This window comes from Stegodyphus dumicola, chromosome 5, assembly GCF_044657685.1.
Source record: "Stegodyphus dumicola isolate Sdum_Otavi_A_Nest chromosome 5, ASM4465768v1".
Lineage (NCBI taxonomy): Eukaryota > Metazoa > Arthropoda > Arachnida > Araneae > Eresidae > Stegodyphus > Stegodyphus dumicola.
The window spans coordinates 185,858,685-185,877,847 of record NC_140772.1 but is presented as its reverse complement, the minus strand read 5'-3'; the positions used below and the strand labels follow the sequence as shown (position 1 = coordinate 185,877,847).

General features: G+C 33.5%; 1 non-coding gene across 1 annotated transcript; it reads right to left on the bottom strand.

The window, feature by feature from the left end:
* Positions 1–11,431: 11,431 nt before the first annotated feature.
* TRNAL-CAA (transfer RNA leucine (anticodon CAA)) lies at positions 11,432–11,504 on the bottom strand. Its single transcript has one exon. It is a non-coding gene; the product is annotated as a tRNA-Leu (tRNA).
* Between the last annotated feature and the right edge of the window lie 7,659 nt (positions 11,505–19,163).

Genomic DNA, 19,163 nt, shown 5'->3' with positions numbered 1-19,163 from the left:
TCTTCATTATTTAATTTCTTCAAATATAATACAGAGCAATAGTATTTGGTGGCAACGATTTGAAAAGTGGTACAAGTGATACAGCCTTTTAAAATTTTCAACGCAAAATCGCTAAATGAAAACAATAGTCCTTCAGGGACAAAGCTCCTTTGAACTAATAAATAAAAATCTGAAAGGTTTCAAATTTTAAACTACGTCCAAAGGGGCGTTTTTAACGTTTTGTGTGTTGCCTTTATTTATTAAATATCATGTTCTACGTACTCAAACTCTAAAATTCAGTTTAACTGCAATATCTCAAAATAATTTTAAAATGAGCGGAGCTTTACAAAATGGAGATAAAAATAGGTTTTTTTTTTTTTTTCGTACAGTGTTGATATGGTTCGTTTTGAAATCGTTTAGTTTTTTAATCAAAAATTCGTTGAAGTGTTACAAAATATGAAATCGATAATAAAACAAATTTCAAATTCAAATTAGGGCTTCCACATGCCCATATTCTATGGAAGATTATGTTATTTAACTTTTGATAGCTCTAGATACCGTTGTTTTGTCACAATGCGAGAAACATACGTACAATAATGCAAATTCTTCATTATTTAATTTCCTTAAAGGTAATACAGGGCGATAATATTTGGTGACAACAATTTGAAAAGTGATTCGCCGTTTTTTGTTTTGAACGCAAAATGCTAAAACGAAATTAATAGTCCCTCAGGGCAAATTGACCCTTTGGACTAAAAATAAAATAAGCCAGCATAAAAAAGTAAACTTCCGTGCTTCTTTTCGTATTAGTATTTCATTTTATTTATTTATCTACTGCGATCTTTTTTTCAACTGAAATTTGTTATTTTTAAAAAAGTTGAGAGTTATATTTTGGATCAGTTGTTTTTTTACTTGCAGTTACATTGCGTTAAACAATGTAATTACAATTATGTAAAGCATAATTACGTAAGAAAATCAAACGAATTAATTCTTTTTCAAATAAAAATCGCATTCAAATGAATGTACACAAAAAGATTCGGGATGTTTAAAATGAATTTAAACAGAACTTCATCAAACCAGTATAAGCCACGAATATTGTTCCAAAAAGAATAAATAATTTGCCGAAATTATATTTACTATCAAATGAGATTATGCTTCATAAACCCTCTCAAGAATGCGCTTATTATAACTTACTGTTGAGGGCTAATTTTTATTTGAATTATTGCTTAAATAATGTTATATAATTATTTTGAATTATTGCTTAAATAATGTTAAATGCAGTACTATTCGTTTTGCGCGAATAATTAAAAGTTTCAACTTGTCTGTTTTAATTGTGTATCTATATATCCATACGTAAATTTGCTTAAATATCTCCAAATGCTATTTTTTAATCGAAACCACGAGCATTTCGCACATTTCTAAACATTTAGTTTAAAAACTAAATCATATTTTATGAAAATGTTATCTGTTTAAACAGAGTATTGGAAAGACACGCTTACATGCTACTTATTTATTCAGCGAAGAATGCCCACGTTAGTTTGTTGTTTATAAGCCACTACATGTTCAAGCATTTTCTTGGCGATTAAACATAGCGGTCTAAAACGAAAAAGAACAACCCTCTAGGCCTCCTACTGAGAGTTGTCATTTAGAGATCTCCAGGGTTCCAGAAATAAGAGGGCGCTGAGATATCTGCACGGCTGCTTTAAGGCGGTCATAGCGCTTTCGAGGTCGCCCCTACTAACCGCCTAGAACCGTCAGTAACGCTTTCGAACACTTTTCCACTGACCGCCTAGAACCGTCAGTAACGCTTTTGAGGTAGGTCTTCTTGACTGCCTAAACCCGGTCATAACGCTCAGAGGGTTAATTTTTCTGCAATACTCAACACAGACCTATTGGATGATCTCAAGTGATCCACAACGTATTGATCACCATAACAGTAATGATAGTGTGTCAATAACAAAAGCCTTCAGTACTATCGTGCGCTTTACGTTAATTTTGATATTAGACTTGTTTTTAGAGCAGTCTTTCGATAATTTTGACGTGAGAAATGTGATTAGCTAAGTCTTTCCGAAACTTTTGTGTCATTGTGTTATACTGCCTCCGATGTATTATCTACTTGCCTTTCCAAGTGTTGACATTGCTCTAAACATAAAGTGTTTAATTTATCTTCCATGCGACTTTAGCTAGTTCTCAGAGTGTTGCCATAAGACAAAGCATAGGAACTTTTAATTTATCTTTTAACTTTAATCATTTCGCATTATTTGCTTAACAAACAGAGAGACCTAAAAGCAATAACACATTTCTTAATAGTTGAAATCTTTTTATCTTTTAGGAATATATCTCATTGATGTAAATTAAAATATATAAAAATATATTATTCTAAATTTCTAATGACGCACCTGCTATTTCTTTTTGTTATTCCTATATTTACTGATTTTTGATTGGTCATTAAAATTAGTAATGTGTAGCAGTTTAAATTTTAGTAATATAAAATTTTTAGTAATGGCTTCTTAAAGACATCTCAAGAGGAATAATCTATTATTTGAAAAGCACATGACAAAGAATTATTACTTAATTTATGCTTAAATCTTTTCTCTAGGTAAAACGGGGATTTTATGTCTAGGATTTGCTTGAGCAGATCTCAAGTACTTCTCATCGATAGGTTGCCATCCATCATCGATTATCGAGTATTTCGAAGTCTGACATTTCCCCCATTTGCCAACTAAGCTCTTTTTGTCATCCGATTTGAAAAATTTTATTTTTATCGGCCGGGAAATAAAATTTTTCAAATCGGATATTTCGATTTCTCTGATCTTAAAACCGTGGTTTAAACGTTTCGTGTACTGCGTAGTTGCGTTTGCTCATAAACGGTTGAGTCACTTGCTTAATTGGAATAGTAATGAAATCAACTTTTCTCTTACACTGTGAGCATAAGGATTTTGTTGATTGCATTTTAAATTGTATTGAATATTTTCCATAAGATCATGAACTAAAAAAATGAATGAAAGAGTTTTTAACAAATATTCTTAAAAATTTGTTTAAAAATCGCATGTAATTAATAATTTAATAAATTCTTAAATACTTTCTATGTAATAAACTACCTATGATATTGCTGGTTTAATTGTTTTAACACGCTACTCCTATCGAAAAAGAATGTAGACATTATAAAACGAAATTACTCGAAATCTGTTAATTACATTGAAGTAACTAAAAAGTTAAAATGTGAAGAAATGTGCTAAATTTCCTTATTATTATGAATCAATACTTGCTCTTTTTGTCATACTGCAAATCTCAAAAATATATTCGATCTCTTTGTAGGTAATCTAACTATGGATTTGCTTGACAGGTACAATCTTTTTCCGTTTAGGTATTAGAAATCCCGCGTCGTTTCTTGAAATGGAATGTTCTTGAAATCCAATGTTCTGCGCTAACCCCTGCGAACAGCACCGTGTAAAGCTGCTTTGTGATGCTAACTAACATTGCAGCAGTATAAAGCCAGAATAGTATAACTATTTTGGTCCTTATTTCTTGTGCCCACGTATTATTTTTTGTGCCACTTCTCCTTCAAGTTTTCATTTCACATTTTAACAAAACACATCGCCACATTTTATACTTGAATTAGACAGATCCAACGAATAAAATTAAGTTACTAACAATAAGTGCAAGTCACAATTTTCACCTATTTTTGTATTCTTCAGTTAGTGACATACATTAGTGGATCTACTAGATTTTTAGGGCTGGGGTCGTAAAAAATACCTATTTTAGAAAACAATGTTAAAATTGCTTAACATCCTGTGAGTACTTCTTCTTATGCTGTACACTTGATACGTCCATACAACTTTTGAAAGGTTTCGAAGAAATCAACTGTTTTAAAGCTATTTCCTTCTTTTCCTATATTTTTGAAATTCTGAAATGGTGTTAAAGTTATGTGTTTAAATATAAGATTGAACTTTAGACAGAAAAGCGTATTCGGCAAGATGCAATACCTATCCAGTAAAAGGATGATTAATAAATATTAAATTTTTCTTTGAAATAGAAGGTGAGATATATATTATATTCTGTGAAAGAGTAGAAAACTTTTATTACATTGTAGGGTTTATATTTATTTTAGCTAACATTTATTTTAAGTTTAAACTATCTTTCCTGTCAAGCCTTACTTTCCCCTGGAACTGCCAATGCCAGAATATGTAAATTTTAGTAGAACGCGCAAGCATTCAAATTATCAGCGGAAGTAGTATGATTTAAATAGCAAGGAAACGAGTTCGGTGTGTGATATTCTTACTGCACGAGCGCGGAGGTAGTTAGCGAGAATTGAAGAACCCCGCGTTGCGGCCTATGTGCTTGGCGGGAAGTAGTGGTAATCGTTCCAGTGAGCTTCAAGTCTGCTGAATTAGCAGCGGTATTGTAAAACGCGGTGAGTTAGTTATTTTAGAGAGCCTCGTAGTTAGAATCTTGTCTTTAGTTTCTTGTCAGGTTATTATTTTTATTTGACTGCCGAGTTGGCACCGTCTGTAAGCGTCAAGAGCACGCAATTGTAATTTTTACGTTGAATAAAAAGGGACTTAAACCCTTCACAAGACTCTATCTTTTATACAGTTTCACAGTCACCCCTTGGTTGCGTGCAAGTTGGAGGCACGCAACGTTATAACATAATCGAGCCTATTCTAGAATTCCATGCTGAATTCTTTCCAGAAGATGAACCATTTTATGCTCTGTAGAATATAACGCCTATCGAGTTTCAACACTTTGTACAAAGTGTGACACAAAACAAAGAGACTGGTCCAATAAATCATTATACTTAAAGAATCAGTTCTCCGTGACTTTATCACCCTTCAGCATTCACGCACTTCTGCATTCGGTGCTGCCATTTCTGGTAACAGTTCTGGAACGAGGTTGTATAATTCTGTGCTGTGTACTTTTAAGTTACAGTTGAAGTTGAAGAATCTTGAGAACTGATCAGGGAATATTCGCTTGAGTTCGGGAGATAGAGAACACACGTGAGAAATGTGAAATTACCCTTTATTATTCCAATAAAGTTTAACAGAATTCCGTCTTGGAATTTTACAATAAATTCGCTATTCGGGCTTGAACTTAGGAAACTAAGAACTAAAACTTAACTAAAAAGATATAACCAAAGCTAATACTGTATTGGGGAGAGGAAGAGTCATCTCCATAAGCCCTCAGTTATCATTTGAAATGTTTCCTCCGTGTCTATTTTCCTAAGTTTCACAAGAAACTTGATGTTGATTCGCTGTTCACTTTTTACATTAGACATTTTTCCGGCAGAATGCAGTTTCACATGTTCACTCAATGACGCAGTTCTCTCCACTTGATTAAGCCGAAACTGTCCCCATGGATAGAGGAGGTGTGTGGCATGACGTCAACAAAACAGTTGTTGTCAACTCCACTTTGTTTTCAAGCTACACACTTAGTCTCGTTTTTTTTTGTGTCACACCTCTTATGTACACTGGTGTGCAAAAATTAAGGACGAAGTCGAAAAATTAGCATATCAGCTGAACGAAGAGGCAGAGCGGACAGAAAGACCAATCAGGAGATTAAGTAAGGTGATGTACGGTAGCACATGCGCAGATATGCAGGTAGACGTAATGGGGGAGTGTCTGAGTAGTATAAAGCATGTTGTCGGTGTAAGATCAGTATTTCTGGCAAAGAGATTGCACGCCGTATATCAGTTAAAATCACACTGCTCAGTTGCTGCCTCAGCGAGAAATGGCGAATAATCAATCTGTTAGACGACATCTGGATGCTTTTACCCGAGGTCGAATCATTGGAAAGTTGGAGGAAGGCCGCAGTGTGACAAGTGTGGCTGCAGAGTTCGGAATTGCTCACAGCATCGTTTCACGACTTTGGAGACAATTTCAAACTACAGGAACAGCTATCCGGGGGTTTAGTAGTGGTCGTCCACGAGGAACCACACCCGCAGATGACCGGTATATTGCCTTACAGGCCAGAAGAAACAGGCGGCAGACAGCGGGAGAAATCGCTAGACACACGACACAGGTGACTGGACGACCGATATCGCGTTTTACCGTGGCCAGAAGACTGCACGGTGGTGGTTTGTTTGCCCTGTACGGTGTGTACCTCTAACGCCTGCCCATCGGAGAAGGCGTTCTCTGTGGTGCCGGGAACACCGGAATTGGAGAGACAATGAATGGGGACGAGTACTCTTTACAGATGAGAGCAGATTCAGTCTGAGTAGCGATTCTCATCGCATACTCATCTGGAGAGAGCGGAGAAGCCGCAATCATCCCTCGAACATCATTGAAAGGGACAGGTATGGAGGTGGCGGTGTTCTCGTTTGGGGAGGCATCATGCTTGGTAGTCGTACAGACCTTCACATCTTCGACGCAGGTTCAGTCAACGGGACCCGTTATTGTAACGAGATTCTTCTTCCATATGTGCGTCTTTTTAGAGGCGCTATGGGTCCGCAGTTCCTTTTCATGGACGACAATGCACCATGTCATTGCACAGTAGCTGCCGAACAGCTCTTAGAGAGTGAGGATATTGAACGTATGGATTGGCCGGCACAATCTCCGGATCTCAATCCCATCGAGCATATGAGATTTTCTAGGCAGACGCTTGGCAGCTCGTACCTTACCACCAGTAACGATTCCGGAGCTTCGATTGGCGCTGCAAGACGAATGGGCAGCACTGCCTCAACAACTCATTGACACCCTCATTCTCAGCATGGGCAAACGCTGTGAAACCTGCCTAGCAGTCAGGGGAGATCATATCCCCTATTAAAGACCGGATGTTTCTTGCTGGACACCCATCACAGGGATGTTTCGGCCTTCAGTCGCATTGCGCTCCATGCTACTTTTTCAATAAAGCTTCTTTTTATCCCTCTGATTTCTCTTTTAGTAAGTGTTGCTTACATTACTCATGTCCTTACGTATTGGGGATCTTACGGTATTAAATTCGTTGAATTGGAAAGCTTTTGTACAAAGTTATATTGAAAAAACCGTCTCGTCCTTAATTTTTGCACACCAGTGTATATGTATCTCTCCTTTCTACCCTAAAAATAGTAATTTCTTATAATTAATCACTGTAAACTGCAACATTTCAAAATTAATTTATGTCACATAATTCTCGCACTGCGCTTGTGACGCAGACATTCGCTTCAGCCGATAATAATTTCAAATTTGCAAATCGAAACTGAACGAATCAGAATGAAGTTTAATGAACACTAAATCCCTCTGAGCTGAGTTTTCTTGCCGGACACGTTGCATTCTCTTTTCCACTTCTCTGCTGTGAACTAGCTTGTAGCCTACTGCTAATAAGCGGCCACAGTTACCTCCTATGAAGGGACAGACAATTTTACATCCATGCCTTCTCCGGGATTGGAACCCTGTGGTATCGCAGTCAGGCTTCCCTAACCACTATACCGTCGTCTGGGCGGCGACTGGTAACATCTTTTATGCAACAAGTTGCGCCACTCCGTAAATCATGTACCGATGTGTATCCGATGATCGAATATTTACTATATGATCGGTTATTTACAGGGTTGAATTTTGCTCTGTTACCAGTAATGCCGTTTTTGGAAAATAAGCTTTTGGAAAATCCCAATAATTTCGAATTATTCACGAAAAAAAAAAATGAAAGAGAGCGCATTCAATTAAATTCCGCTTTAAAAGTTCTACCTTATTCTAAAGAGTTAACTAACACGTCACCACGTAACGAACGGTCTTAGACGGGTAAGAATGGCAGCACAGCACCATGTAACAGGTAAAAACTGGTATTTGTTTTGTTATCGGTTACGTCTTTTTTCAGAAATCTCCATTCACTTCGGCCGATTTCCTCGTGCTTTTTTAAATATTCGCGAAAAATTGATACAGATCCGCATGTATATACTTTAAAAGTTTTACACTGTTTCTAAAGACTAAACGAACACGGCGTCATGTAAAAGATTTAGTAAGAACTAATAGCGTACTCAACAATGGCGACTTGAACGTAGGCTGAGTGATGTGATTTCAGAATTGTGAATTTCTTCTCGTATGTGCAAATAATTTTCTGTTTGATTCTTGGTTATAAATAAAACGTCAAATTTTATTGTTTAAAAAATTTACTATCTGTTAATTAAGTCAAATGATTTTTGCTTTACGGTTTCAGGCTCTTAATCCGTAACAATATATCGACATTATAAATTCAAACGAAAATTGCATTTAAATTTCTTTTAGCAAGATACTGGTATTTTAAAGGGAAAAAAGAAAGGTCAAACATGTTAGTAATCATTACCAATAGTTATTTACTGAGTTCGTTGGAAGGACAGAAAACGTTCATTACCAACACTTCGTAGACTCACTTTAGATTCCTTTTCTTTATGTATGTGTACATGCTCATATACTACTTTATCAAACAAGAAATATTTTATTAAATAAAAGGAAAAGAAATATTTAGTTAAAAATCTTTTAACACGATTGTGATCAGTCTTGTATTTCTTGATGTTTTTATTTTTATTTCTTACATTGCTTTATATGTGACTCCTTTTTACATCTTTTTACATCTTTATTTTCTTTGACAAACATTTTCTTCAAATACTTCTCGACCATGTCAGAATAGAACTGGGCATATTTACGAATTATTTACAGGCATGAAAAACCTATTATTATTTTAGATGAAAGAAGGTAGGCATTAATGAAGTCATTTTAAAGATTTTCAGAACTTCTTTTCTTGAATTCCAAAATGGGCTTCATTTTGACCTGAAAAAATTCTGTTGAGCCGCCGCCGACACCATAAATAAATAAACGATGCCCATAACGGTAGATAGACTCGATCTCCAAATCTGAGAGCTCATGACATTCGTCGTGGAATAAACGAGCCTGGATTTAAGACTTCCCCCATCCAGACAAAATTCCCGTCTTTCGAAATAAAAGATTCTCCACCTCACCTTCACTTCTTCCAATTCCACCTGTCGCGAAATTTGGCGCTCGCTCCTTCGATTCCCAACCCTAAAACCTTTCTTAAATGGCTCTATTTCTCTGAAGATGAAGTAGAAAATGGAGCATCCAGGAGGAAGAAGAGCATCATTTCCCCGAGGCCCATCACTCCATGAGCCTGACTCCATAGCACAAAACAACAAGCAAATATAAACATGGCGCTTGATCCGTTGACAGAGCAAACGTTTTACCTGAGGTGGAGAGAAAGTGCTCATCATCCCGTTGAATGGATATGGCGTGTTTATATATTTCGATAGATCCGTCTTTCGTAGACGACGCGACGCTAGGTGAAGTCATTTGTCTGGTTCTTGTGGGGTTGCGAGGTTGCTATGCTGGAGAAGGTTTAAAAGGCAGGTTTAAAGTGAGGTGGGGGCTTTGTAGAAATTTTCAAAAGGCTTTTTAAAAATTTCAAAGAAGTTTAGCCAGTTTCTCTGCTTTCGAATAAGAATTAAAATCCTCAATAAGTGCGTGTTATTTGGATGATGACCTCAAAGAAAAGCTAATTTTTGTGTACAGTATATATGAAATATTGATTTCACACACAGAACTGTTTACCTGCCAATATTCCAAATTTAGATTTTTTTATTAAAAACAAATCTGGTGTGTACACCCCATGAACTTCTTATACGCAATATTAAATATATTAAAAATACCTAAAACCTCAAAATATCTTAATTAAAAATTGAAAAAGATAGAAAAATATAAAATAACAAATACAGTTAAAACAATTAAAAAATTTACAACTAAAATTAGACTTTTTACTCAGAAACAAGCAATTCGACCAACCGGCAAGAAGGCAGATTTTTCGGTGCACGAAACTAAAAGTTTTATTTTGGCCTCACTCGGCAAAAAGACAGTGAAGGTGCAGAAACTGTCTTAATTCACTATTCTGCTAAGTTTCAAATGTAAACAAACATGGCTGTTATAGCAGAAAAATTAGTTTAACGTTCTGAGACGACTCGTTTTTGAGTTATGCGAGATATATACATACATACGTAGGTACGTACAGATGTCATGAGAACATCTTTCCTGAATCCATTTTAAATCCTTTTTGCAGCCGGTTTTGGGAAAAAGAGTCATTTATTCTGTCCTTACGTACAGATGTCACGCAAAAATTGCATTCGATAGCGGTCAAAATGGATATTTTTGTTAAATATGATACCTGAAAATTTTCGCGATTACAATCCTTCCTTTACATCGTACAAAGAAACAAAACATTACATTTTTTAAATAATTACCATTGGCGTTATTTAAATACATAAGAAGAATTAAATATATTCCTGTATCTGTTCCTGTGACGTAGTGATTTTATTACAGTTGTTTAGTCTTTGGGAAGACTCGTTTTTAAATCTCATCCAGACTACAGTAGAGTGTTCAAGATTTACCGCCCAGTAATTAAATGAATAAATACAGCGAATGACAGGTGATACCCGGTTTATACTTTCCCATTTCAATCTGTGATCAAATTCGTGCCGATTCCTTCGCTGCTATTCCCTTTTCCCTTCAACAGTAACTCCTAATAGCCAAATCTTTAGCATTTCCTCCAGTTATCAAAATATCATTTCTTAAAAGAAGAAACACTGTGTGACAAACGCCCATGGGCTGTAATCAAATTTGCTTATGAAAGCAAAGTTATCCCATCAGATTTTAAATTTTTAATAATATTGAGGAATTCACCAGGTTTTAAAATTTCGTTTGTAAACTGGTCAGTCAGTGAATACATTTCATTAGTAACATTATTAAAAAAATTGATAAGCTTTACTATATATATAGCTATACTATGTCTAGCTCTGTAATATCAGGGTATCAAAAGTGTTCAATGAAAAACTTAAAGTTTTTATGCAGTAAACGTTTACTGAAAAGGATGGATAATCAATGCACTAAAAGGAGAAAAGCAATTTATCATATAATTAAATGGGAATAACAGATTAAATAATTCTATTTACAGATTCATCTGCAGTTTTATATTGCGAATAATATAAACATGAGGCTCTCGTGATAAATTTTAAAAGATGTATTTTACAATTTAATTAAATTAATAAATTTCGTTATTTAGCGTCTTATTATTCGCTATATAAAATTATAGATGAATTCTGTAAATAGAATTATTTAATTTATTATTCCAATAAAACTACATAATAAATTTTTTTATCCTTTTAGAGCAGTAATTATATATCCTTTTAAATGAAAGCTTAAGTAAAAGTGTAGAGACATTAAATTATTTTGAAACAGGAAAGATGAAAAATGAGCAATTCCCTCGCCGAGACTCGAACCACGAACCTCTCGAATTCGTGTCGAGCGTGCTGACCACTACACCACGAAAGCATGCTAAGAAGGCGGGATATATACGTTATATACTCCCCCTTTTAAAGGGAGACTGGGGTTTTAGGAGACCTAATCGCCAAATCCTGGTGGTGAAGAATCATCATCCACCACCCTTTAGTTACGGTTCCAAGAGACATTAGGAGTTTTTGGAAGCCGGAGAAATGAAAAATGAGCAATGCCCTCGCCAGGATTCGAACCAAGGATCTCTCGGATTTGCGTCGAGTGTGCTGACCACTACACCACGAAGGCGTGCTAAGAAGGCGGGAGATATATATTATGAAATTATCTTTATGAAAATTATCTTTTCTGTTTTTAGTCTCAATTACACGTTATCAATACTAAAAGTTTTAGTCAGTATCAAAACCCAAACAATAAATTATAAGAAGATTATGAAGTAAAGAAAAATAATGAATGTCAGTCAGACAATAAATTAATCACTTTGAATATTCACTTCCGGATGCAATAACAGTGTTATAATGAATATTTAACTGAAGCTAAAATGAAGCAATGAATATCTTCGATTTGTTTTTAAGTCATTGCTGTTTGTTATTAAAGTCGCCAAGATGGCAAACGTCATCATTACCTGCTCCAAGATGGATTACTGAAAAGTCATATACCCGATGCATCTTTAGATGTTGAAATTTTGAAATTACAAAGGTCAAATAGTCTAAAAATCGAGCGATTTTCAAAAATTCGCCAAAAATTTAGAAATTAATTTATAATTTTCATACAATTTTCAGTGAAAAAATTTTTCTCGCTCTATTCGATGGTACAAACAGTCAAATTCTGATATATTTAGTATGTTCGTTAAGCGAAGGTACGTGAGAAAAAGCATTTAAACATTAAAAAAATCTAAATCGAATTTTGGAAACACCGGTTCACCACATTGCAATGTCTTTTGTACAACTATATGTGTACAAAATTTGAATAAAGTAGCTTATGAGGAAGTCGATAACTTATTAGTAAATTAAAAATCGATCACAAAATTCTACTCATAGTGAAACACCAAGAGCAGTGAACTAAATAAAGGCTTAATGAATTTTTAGAAGTCAATTTTAATTTTTAAAGTTGTTGGGAAACTTACTGCAGGTCTTTTCTTTCTGTTCTTTATTTTATTATCGTTTGTACTACAATTTTATAATTCTGAATTTTTTAAACAACAAAATTCTTTCAAATCAGTTTTGTTGCTCATTGTAGAAATAGATATATCAATATCAACATCAATGGAACTGATAAAAATGAATAAGCAGACGCGCAGCAATAATGTTATTGATATCGTACTGCAATTGTCTGAATGCTTTTGAACATAAGGAGATATAAAATGCTTGTTACTTATTTCATTAAAAATATTAAATCATAACAGAAACTTATAAAACGCGTTCTTCTTCTAACAGTTGGTATACATTGTTACGAGAGGTAAATCAAACTACCATTTTCATAAAGATAAATTTAACATCCATTTTAAAGATATTTTTGAAATTAAACAAACAAATATGATTCGTTTGCAGTCAAAAACTTAGTCATTACAATAGAAAAAGTGTTTAAAAGAATTTTCTATTGTCTTAGACTTATTTCTCTTTATTGTCTAAGACTATTGTAAGACTTATTGAATTTAAAATAACATTAAAAATAAAATATATAGCTAAAAATGAATATATAGAAATAGATGTTCAACTCAGACCAGCCTTTTGTCTTTTTGTAAACACACGTGAAGCTGTTGTCAAACGCTTACAGCACGCTGATGCCCCTTAAACATGATTTAAAATAGAGTGTCTAGTTTCGCACAAAAATAATTATCTAAATTTATAACGAGAATAAACATAAAAAATTTATTTAAATGCATGTGAGGTATCAGCAGGAAACATAAGTCTTGTTATCCAAGATGTTGAATATAATATAGTTAAGTAATGTCAGTTTCCCCTATTATTTTATTGATCTGCCCAAAACAGAAACTATTTAAAGTAGAAATCTGGAAAATAGTGATTTATTCAGTTTATTTGAGATGAAAAGCATCTAAAGTAGAAAACTCTTATTTGTACTTAACAGTCGTATTTTAAAAATTTTCTGCTGCAGTATGTAAAAAAATGTTTATGTGTATGAAATGGAAGCGGGGGGGGGGAACACATCACAGACATATATAATTAACTTAATGAAAATCAGAAAAAAATTGTACCAATTTTGAATAACCAAGGTTTAAAGTGAAATTAAAAACTTTTAACAGTATTATTCACTTAACATATGTTACACTGTGTCCGCCTAAAACATCGCAGAGAATAAAAACATCGAACATAACATCGTGAGACAAAGTAAAGCAAAGAGAAAACATCACAATTCTAAAACATCATAATTGAAAACAAAACTATTTTAAAAGCTTCACATTTTAAAACATCATCGTAGAAATATCGTTATAAAAAACAAAGCAATTGAAAATCATCCTATGATGATTGTAGACATGTGTTTGACGACTTTAAAGATATTCATTGCATGTTCGCACTACTTATCCAACTTCATAAAAGAATTATTATTACTCCAGCTATATAAAAGAGATTAATTAAATAATGACTTTTAACAGTTAACTACATAAGTTTAAAATTCTATTAACTGCTATATGTAGCTTTAATTTCTCAGTTTGAGTTTTTGAATGCTTAAGTTTCGTTTCTTGCTTTTTCAGTAAAAATTTATTAGTTAATTCAAAAACATAAAATATAAAGGAAAAAATATTTCTCATTCCATTTTGTGCTCACAATGCATTATGTGGGCAAACATCACGAAGGAATTTATAGATGCAATTAAAATTAACTATATATTTTTTTGCCAAATTACAACTTCACATACAAAATAATATTATACTTAATAGTACAAAGCCACCCAGACTGGAAAGTGGTTAGTGACTCTGACATTGGCCTACGTTAGTGACTCTGACTAACCACTACCGTAGGCCAATGTCGTACCGAAGGACCTGGGCTCGAATCCCGAAGAATGCATGTAATTTGTCCGCCCCTTCATAGGAAGCAATGGTGGCCCACCTATTACATGTTTTAATAATAAAGAAACCACCGCTTCCGGTCTTAGTAGTCACCAACGCCTATAAACGGCTAGAGCCCGAGGGAAGGGGGAAGATTAATAATACAAAAATTAGAACTAATGCTTTAAATTCAAATTTTATAAATTTATTGTATATATTTTGAGTACTTCGCTTAAGAATAGGAATATATCAAATATATAAATAAAAAATATGCACAAAAGCAAGGATAATAATTGAATGTGAAACAAAGTTTCAGTTGCATTGTTGGTAAATCCTTCTTAGAAGCAGAAATGTCTTAGAATAAAAAGTAATTTACCATTTAAATATTAGATTAAATTAGTTACGTTATTTCTAAGAAAATAATAATTACCGAGAACTTTCTCCTGACGATTTTTCCAAATAACACCACCACTGAAAATAACCTGTATTTTTGAGCAATGGCTTTAAACAGTAGCAGCTTTTAAAGCTAAAAATATAAATAAAATTCCGTATTTTATACATGCCTGTAATTCATTACATGGCTATGAAAAATGCAGAAAACCGTTGATAAGTATTAGAAATTAAGAGTGAAATCAGCTGAAAGCTGCAAGATGTCTTAAATCATTTTAGCAGATGATAGTCAGTATTCGCTGCCGGAGAAAGTGATATTTCAAGAAGAGGATGAAACGGGTGAGAAAAAATCGATTGGAGACAGCATCGGATGAATCGGCACAAATTTGAGTACAGGATGAGTCTTGACGCGGGGAATCGCTAATATCTGGAACGATAATTCATAACCAATAAATTTGGCGAACTAAAATTATCTTCATTTCAGTTCAGAGACATAGGTTTCACGAACCCACATCTGCTTTTTCAAACTGAGGAGGACATCTTAAAAGAGTGTCGCAGTTTCTTCCTGTCCCTCTGCCCCCCCAAAAGAAAGTAACTCTCGCATATCTCACCATTTCACTTCACCTCGCCGAAAAAGCATTTCTATCTTGTTGTTTTAGTTTTTGTTTTTCATTGGTACAGACAGTTGTTTAGCCACTTTATTTATTGTATAGCCATAAGTCTCAAAAAGATAAGTGTAAAGAATAATAGAAAAAAAAAAGTGATATTTATAGAATTAAGCGGGAGATAATAGTAAATATCATCAAGATGTACTTGACAATGCAGTACGATCATCTGCCATATATTATATTCTGTTGAAGCAGAAGAACTCGATAAATACTATAACCCCAGATAAGGGCGTTAAATTATTTCAAAGCTTCGCAATTCTGTCCATGAAAAGATGAATCTCCTGTTATTGTAGTTGACAGAGAAGCAGCTCGCTGGAAACGTTGTGACAGAGATTATAATTTATGGGAAGGCACGAGTCGTTTAAGCCGATTTGCTGTAGCAAAGCCCGGGTCCTTCACCACAGGAAGCTTCCCAAGAGCAGTTTGAAGACAGTCGGAGTGGTTCGAAAATTTCCGAAAAAGGACTAGCATTCACTCCGTTGTCAGGCATGGTGAGGCAGCTGTGATTGTAAGGCAACTGAGCAATTAATTTTTGCTGAATTGGTTGAAGCCAAAGTCCAAGGTCAATCCCCCAACGAGTGCTCAGTTATGACAAGACAAGGCTCTTCTCGAAGAAAATGCCAAGCAAAACTTACATAATGACAGAAGAACAAGAGATACCATGTCACAAGCCCAAGAACAATAGGTGGACTCTCTCACCAGAGCTTATGAGAAGTTATATGTTATATGGAGCACAAAGCACAAGGGATGGGTCACCAGGAAGTTTTTGTGAAATGGGTCAACTTGATCTTTGGTTCTGCCGTTAAGAAATACATCGAGATCAATGATTTACCCATGCAAGCCCTTCTTGCCCTTGACAATGCTGTTTTCCACTCACCAAACCTTAAGGACAACATCGAGAAGTTCAGCTTTATAACGATTCTCTACCTTCCATCCAACACCACCCTTATCCTACAGCTCATGGACCAACATGTGATCTCCAGTTTCAAGAAATGTGTTATCAAACACACGTTTCAACACCACTTTGAGGTTACGAAGAACACAGACTTCATCTTTTGAACAGTTCTGGAAGGACCACTATAACATTTCTATATGCCTCAAAGTTATTGGTATGGCTTGGCAGGGTGTTACAAAAGGGCCTTGGAAAGTCCATGGCCTGGAAGTGGGTGAGGCAGATGTCAAAGACCATCTCACGTACAATTCGAAGAACTGACGACGGATAAGCTGATGGAACTACAAATGCAGCAACAAATGTAATTTCTGCAGGACAGTGCAGATGAGCCAAAAGTGGAGGAGGCTATCTCTTCAGGTGAGATAAAGGCTGTGTTGCAATGTGGGAAAAAGTTTCGGACTTTGTTGAAAAGAAACATCCTGAAAAGATTGCATCTCTATTTAATGACACTTGACTAATTCATTTCAGAAACATTCTAAAAGACGAAAACGTGGGAAAAAAAAAGAACTACTGAAGGAAAAAATAAAGCAAAAAAAGAAGGGGGGGGAGAATTTAGTACGTATGTCATATGCTAATCTAATACTTACGCATCTGTTTGTTTCTTTAAATTATCTTTTTTTAGGTTTTATTAAAAATTAAATTATTACGGTTTATTTTGTTTATATACAATATTTGTTTATTATAAATAATAATAAATTATTTTATGTTGAAAACATTTAACAAACAAGTTGGAATGACCTTTTGGGAGGCTGGCATGAATTAATCACATTTCAATGAAGTTCTTCTCTTAATTAGTTTTATAAATGTGAGATTAATTTTTTGATATAAGAACCGATACATGTAATAATTATAATTATAATTATAATTATAATTATACACATTACGTGTATTTATACATATACACCAGATGTCCACAAAAGTAGTTACCGGAGCTTTATTTCCATAGCCGTTTGTCATTTTTACTTGCCCTGAGGGGTCGGTTATTAAATAAATGCGAATATTTCGAGGTTGATTTTTTTTCTCTTAAATGCCATTCAATGATTTGTGATTTACTAGCGTTGTCTTTAATTTATAATTGGTAAGCCGAAAAAATTTTCACATAAAAAAATTATAAGTTTTAAAACGTTAGAAATTAATATTGTCTTGCAGTTTTATTACTTTAGAATCATAATCTAAAAGTCTTACAATAAATTAACTAAACTAGAAATTTTTTAATTTTTAATTTATGAAAATAAGGTTAAGAGTTGGCAAAAAGCCAGTAATGAAACCGGCCAAAACACGAATCCTATGAAGTTCTGCTAATAAGATCTATAGTTTGAAAACAATTATATTGACCAATACTTTTCCCTATAATATGCATAGAAATACTAGTCCCTTATTAACATCAGAAATCATTTCCTAAGCTGAAATTTTATTTTATTTATATACAAATGCAAAACTTAGCTCTTCACTTTGTGTACAGCTTTTGAATATGAACTCTAAAGTATTTCGATCAGTTATTGTTCGAGAGTCCTACTCTTTATATTGTGTTCTTAATAATAAGTAACCTAAACGGTTTAGAAAATAAAAGCCGGGTAAGACCTTTTGTGATTGTGGAGTATATTTACACATTTATAATACATTTGTAAAGATATACAAGGAGGAAACCTGAAAATTAACGATTTAAAAAAAAAGTTATTTTAAAAGGATTTGAAAAGTAAAATCCTGTGGTATCGCTACTAAGATTAAAAATTTAATGTAATAAAGAATATATAAATTAAAAATTATCTCCTAGGGGAAGTGAAGTAAAATTTAGATAGTAAAAATGTACCACTGTGGAAATCAAAAATTAGAATTTTTAATTTATTAGACTGGAATATGTAATTAAAGACGCTTAATTAATAAAGGTAAATTTAAACAATTAAAACAAGATAGTTATTGTTGATTCTACATAAAGATCCCGAAGCTAATTTTATTAATAAAATTTGTAAAGCAATGAATGCATTATGTATAATATTAGTTATAATGGCGTACAGAATCTGAGCAATCGTCTCATTTTTTAAATATTTTTATTAAATCTTACATAAAAATCTTCGCTTTAAACAAAGATAGTTAAAAATAAATATTTCGTTACTTGTTGGTTTAATTAAAACAAGAATACCTACAGCTGAGTCAAAGCTGTTCATGTTCTCATAATGTTTGCAAATTATAACAAGGAATCGCTAACTAAGTATGAAGTTTTAATTATTAGGCACATTTTCGCTGTTCTTTAAGTACTTAAATGTTAGACAATATTAATATGTTGTACTCATCCGAAAGAAAATATTATTTCACAGTAGAAACTTTGAAAGAAGATTGGGAGAAGATTGGTGTTCTCAAGACTAAGAAGAGCAACAAATTATATCAAGCTCCAAAAATTAAGAATGATGACAAATAATGTAAATGAGTGTTCTTAACCTACTACTATTTCTTTACATTTGATACTTTTGTTCAATAGCATTAAATCAGGATTCAAAAGATTTCTTTATGTTAATTGAATATTAATTGCAGGGTTAATCATTCGGTCAAACTTCAGTTATGTTTGTATTATTATTTACAGTTTTAAAAGGTAAAAATTATCTATGTATGTATTTACATAATTATTACATGTTATATTTTAAAAGTGATATTCATGTGTATTATGTTCGTATTTATCCGTTAACTTAAATATGAAATGTAATTAAATAAAAAAATCAAATATCTTTCCGTGTTATGGCTATTTCAGTTTTATTAATCTACAGCAATTAAATGCCATTTTTTCATTCTGAGCTTTTTCGTATAGTATTGCAATTCCTTCATATTTTCGCAAGAAATTAAAATTTAATACATTGCAGATTATATGAGCATTTTTTTTATTCAGGGAAGAATTAAAAAATGTCTTGCTCATATGTTTGTCCATGTAAAGATATTTTCAG